The sequence below is a fragment of the Rhinolophus sinicus genome, chromosome 2, assembly GCF_057876585.1.
Source record: "Rhinolophus sinicus isolate RSI-liver-muscle chromosome 2, RSI-T2T, whole genome shotgun sequence".
NCBI classification, from domain to species: Eukaryota; Metazoa; Chordata; class Mammalia; order Chiroptera; family Rhinolophidae; genus Rhinolophus; species Rhinolophus sinicus.
Genome location: NC_142502.1, coordinates 170,088,240 through 170,093,948, shown reverse-complemented (window position 1 = coordinate 170,093,948; position 5,709 = coordinate 170,088,240).

Genomic DNA, 5,709 nt, shown 5'->3' with positions numbered 1-5,709 from the left:
AAGATTGTACAAGAAAGGAGGTTTGGTTGTATGTTATTCATTTGGCTCATTGTGTCAGCACTGACTGTTGATTTTGCCAAAAAATTATTTTATAGATATGTTAACAGGGACAAAAAGAGAGAAATGGGGGTAGTGGTGTTGAAAAACTAAGTCCTTATCTACTATGACACAGAGTTAATAGTCTAAAATTGATATGTCAAGAAACAGCAGTATAATTTTAAATGATAGAGGCAAATGCCAGGGGAAAGCCTAGAAGCATGAAGGATGTTATCTCTGGGGAGAGGGAGTGCATGTGGAATGAGGGATTCCTATATGTAAACATTACTTCAAACAAGGATACCACTTTGATAAGAATAGTTAGCATTATCATCTCAAACCTCAGCTTTTCTCCTTATGAACAGAAAAGACAATTGTTTAAATGTGTTACACTTGGAACTTCTTAGTCATACTACATATAATAACAGTTTCATGTTTTTCTTGATTACACTTTTTTTTTTAAGTTAAACTTTCTTGAAAAAAAGGAACGAGATCGGGGCCTGGGATCTGGAGCTGAAAGAAGTGGGTACCAGCCCTGCCTGCCCCTATTAGTACTGACTGTGTATCCTCAGACAAGTTACTGCACTGCTCTGCGACGCAGTTTCCTATACTGTAGAGGAAGACAATGCCAGCTTTCTTACAGGGCAGTTACGGGCAGGGCACGGGCATTTTATTTCCCTGCTGCCTCAGTAGACCCTGGCTACTTGCATGGAGTAGGCAGCGACTAAGTACTGATTTGATTTAAGTAAATTAAGAGTGATTTCTAAAGACGTTTTAAAATAGAAGCAAGTGGCAACCCCACCAAGAAGCTGAGGTTGGACTAGAAATGCTTTCAAGATTCTGTTCATGCTCAGTATTCCAGACTTTTCTTTCCTTCTACCATAGAAATACAAAATTCAAGGCAATGCAGTCGGGCTGTTACAATGAGAAAGAACGGACAGAGAAGAGGCAGAGGTAATCAAACCTGTTTTCCCAGGAATGATTTTGCTTTATAATGGAGGATATACTCGTATGTTGGGCCACACTGGATTCCCAGCAGATGCAGGGCCTTTGTTTTCAAGCCATGCTCCCACATTGGAGCTTCTGGTTCTGGAATCTGAACTACGTCCTGTGGAATACCTCTTCCGGTACCCACTTTGCCTTCCTAAGGGTTCCCCTCCCCAAGCACAGCCTCACAATTCTGCTGTTACCAAGAGCTGAGTTAGTCTGGATGTCCCAAAGCCAACTGTGACGGGGGAGGGCAGTGGTCTGGGCTCTTGACTTATGCCCTGCCATTCTCAGGGGGCCAGTCCTGCTCAGGGAGGCTGAATAACCCTGAGAAGAGCAGGAGGTCCCTCAAGGCAATTCTGAAAGCTCTGAAGTTCCTATTAGCTCTGTATTATCAAGTCCTCAGGGCTGCACAGCAAGAAGCGCCTAATTATCCATCCACAGAGGCTAGGTTTGAGTTTTTCATTTGCTTCACGATCCAACAGAAAGAATTATTGGAGGTTAGCATGGACTGTGGCCTGTTTGTGCTGCTCAAGTTGCGAGGGCCAGTTCTGAACAGAAAAATGTGTATGATTCTGGCCTCGCTGGTTAGACATGAGAGCATATGAAGGTGCAGCTGAATCTGAATAACCTGGCTTGGTCCACTGAGGGTGGCTCAGCTCAACCAGTCCCCTTTGAGGGCCAGCCCCTACCACACGCAGTGTGGGTCCCATCCTTTGAGAAACTTACAAACAAATGTGGGTAGGAGGACAGACACATCAATAGAGGAAGTGCAGGCCATGGAGTGCTTGTGGGCTTAGCAGAGGGTACTGTTCCTACCGAAGGCCAAGGAGACTCAAAGTGTTCCATGAGGATACAGGGTTACCACTAGGATACAGAGGGAATACCTAGCCTCCGAGCACCCCTCCTGCTGGGGAGTCCAGAAAGGGTTTCCCAGGGGATGGCTCAGCTTTGCTTTAGTCCCACATTCTTCTCTAACCTCAAAACAAATACATGAAAGCCCATAAAAATAATCCCTCCTTTACATTACAGCCAGGATTGAGCCAGGTACTCAAAGACAGTGTAGGGAAGCAGACGTGGGCTCCAGGGTCTGGAATTCCACCTTCTCTTCCTCTTGTCCTCTCAGCCGTACAACTCAGCCATCCCATTCTCTGCAAAGCGTGTCCATCCCCTCCTCTGTGCCCCTTGTACCCAAGTGGCCTCTATTACAGTTGGGATCACATACAGCACCTCCCCCGTCCCACCCGCTCTCCTCCTCTCGCCCGACTCTTCCTAACATAAAATATGCCTCTCTCCTCCGCTTGCTGTCCTTGAAGACAAGGGCTGCGGCCAGCTCCCGGCACAGTGCCTGTCATGTCACGGGTGCCTAGTAAATATTTATTGCTTAGTGATTTACATGCGTATCTGGGGGGCTGACCTGCCATGTATGTTGAAAGGAATGGTCACTGAGAAGAGGCTGTGCTACCTACAAGGTGGGCAACCTCGGCCAGTTATTTAACTTCTCTGAGACTCACGTTCCTCATCTGCAAAATCATGAGGATAAGACCTACCTCACAGCAATGCTGTTAGCATTCAATAGGACAGTGCATGTAAAGCAGGTAAGCATGTAGTTGTCACATCACAATGGCTCACTAAACGCTCACTCCCTTCTCCCTTCCTCACCTAATAAATGACTGAGGAGTGAAGCAATCTGAGCCATCAGTGGGGCTCACCAGGTGTTAAAGATGGTGAACTCCTTAACTGTAAAGTCAGCCCAAGACAGAGTTCTGCACCATGTGCTTCCCTGTAGTTGCAGCATTTTCCTTCTGGTGAGAACACTAAGTGAGGATTCATTACTGAATCCTCTGTGAGAAGAAGCACAGCCTCGGTTATGAACCCAGAACTCTGGAGTGAACTTCTGGGGCATGAACCTCACTTCTTCTACCAGTCGTATGAGTCTGGGCAAGATCCTTAATGTTCTCAGCCCCCAAGTTACTCGTAAGGTGGGGATAACAGCGGTAGCTATTAATACATAGCTACTATTTTCATGAGGGTTGGCGAAGTTAAATCCTTTAAACCTCTTAGAACAATGCTGAGCACAGAGTAAGCACAGTGTAAGTGGTTGCTAAGCTACTATTCTTCTTCTTTTGTGTGTCTAAAATGTTTTATAATTAAATAATTAAGCCCGGTTATCAGATATTCAAATAGAACAATTAAATGTGGGGCTGTGAAGGCACTTGCTCAGTAAGCAGAGGAGGATCCATCTGGCACCAAGGCCATTCTCCCACCTTGCTCCACTGCCTCTCCTTCCTTTTCTCCTGTCCTCCCACGTCCACCATCACAACTTCCCCATAACCATTGTCTATTTCCCACTCTGATTGACAGTGACATAGTCCAGGTCTCATCATCTGTCTTGGACAGTTTCTGGAGTCTCTAGCAAGCCCCTCTTCACAGAATCTCACCTCCAAACCATCTCACTCCCTACTCCTCACTATCCAACCCATCTTCCTCCACTTACACTTTGGTCAATATTACTCCCTCGCTCCCACACCTTCAGTGGCTCACTATTACTTACTCAATTAAGTTCAGAACCTTCTGTCTGGCATTCAAGGCCCCCTCTCTGGCCTTACCTGACCCCCACACTCTTCCATGTCCTCTACACTGCAGGCTGGTTGACCTCACGTACCCTGAAAGTCTCATCCTTTCCTGCTTCTGTGCCTTTGCTCAGGCTGTTATGGCCTATGATGTGTGCCCATCTCCATCTTTTTGAAGTCTCACTTATGCTGCAAGTTCATTGCACATGGGGCCTTTTCTTCCTTTGAGCCTCAGAGATCTTTATTTGACCATGTCTTCTGATACAGCCTCTGGCTGAACTCCTTGGGGTCCTTAAGGTCCTACCTCCTTGCTCAGGACTGAGTGTCCTGTTAAACCATCAGTGGATCTAGAACTCCCTCCCACCTCCAGTTTGGTGAGAGCAGACCCTACCCCCTGAGCAGGGGACCCCATTGGAAGGCAGGTGGAAGCCCAGGGCACTGGGTGCTGGCACCCAAGCTGGACGCAGTTTTCTGAGAGTATCTCAGGGTGACTCCAAAACTGAAAATCATTAGGTGCCAGGATGAGCTAAGAGGGGCACAATTCAGGCATGAAAGCAGAAGAGTCAGAGGGTAGGAAGCAGAGCTGGAGACATTTCCTGGGTGTTAGGGTGTGGCGTGACCAAGCCCTGTGAGGAGGGGGCTTCCGGGGTGCGGGGCAAGGCTGGACGCCCTCTGCCAGGTTGCCATTACTAGTACGCTTGTCATCTGTTCTCATCGATGACTCCAGTGGCACTGTGCACGGTTTCCCCACAGGGCACACAGGTGACAGTCCCGATCAGGGTGTGAATGAACAGGCAGGGAATGAACACAAAGGCTGAGGAAGCACTCCGTGGGCAAATGGCAGAGAACTGCCGGCAACAAAGGACCAAGACCAGCCAGGGGACCGACGTTTCCCTCACTGCTCCTCACCACTCTTTTCTGCTTCCTCTTTCTCCTGGCTCATCACCAATTCAGAACCAAAGAGCAGTGCTGCCAGGTGCTTGGGTCCTCCACAACGCTGGGCAGCCCCACAGAGAGGTCTCAGGCCCCAGCCTGACCTCTACGTGACCTCTGAGGATGGAGGGTTAGCCCTCAACACCAAGCCCTGCCCTGTGCTCTGGAAATGATGTTTCATCCTCACAATAAAACTACAGAGATGACAAACATTTTTAGACATATTACATACCTGGCTCTGTGCTGAAAACATGTGATCATTTTATTCAATCTCACATTAAAATTACGAGATAGGTATGACTCTTAGCCCTATTCACAGAGGAGGAAATTGAGTTCAGAGAAGTAATTTGCCCCTGGCCACACAGCTAGGAACTGGAGGAGCTGGGATCTGAACCTAAGTCCATGGGACTCACTACTGTAGGGCATCACGCTGATCAAAGAAAAAGGGTCAGGGCAGAAGAAACTGGGACACTATTCGGTTCATGGGGAGGGTTTGGCAGAGGGGGAGGCAAAACCGCAGGAGTGAGAAGGGAGGAGGAGAATCAGATACAGGTGAGGGGTTGGCCTCAGAGGAGGCTAATGGGGCAAAGAGACAGCACATTACAGATGGCCTCACAGTCTCCACTAACAGAGGAGAAACGTTATTTTCAGTATACAGCAGGTGAGGAATTTGGGTCAGTCTCCTCACTGTGGGAACAGGCCTGGGCATCCTTGAGCTGAAGGACAGGCCTGAAGAATAGAATAAAAGGCCCAGCTGAGCTTACACCTTAGTGCTGTGAATGAGAACAGCTTTGGAAAAGAGCTTTGTCTCTCTGTCGACTCCTAGTAGGTTGGTGCAAAAGTAATTGCAGGTTTTGCCTTTATTCTTTTAAACCTCAGTCACTTTTGCACCAACCTAATATTTAGTCTCTGGCTGCCAGCTGACCTTGTCACACCAAAGTATCCTGCAGAAGCAGATAGGGACAGGGACCCATTATCTTTCTTCCATCCCAGAGACAGGTGAAGCCCCACTGGGAAGCTGCTTTGTCCTCTGGAAGGAAGAAATGTACAGTGCACACCCACAGCCCAGCAGCTTGCCCTGCCATCACCAATGGCAGCCCTTCACCCAGAGTCGTGGCTGGCCCAGGGAGGGCTATGCTCTTGGAGGATGGAATTTCTCAGAAGGCCATCCAGCGAGCCT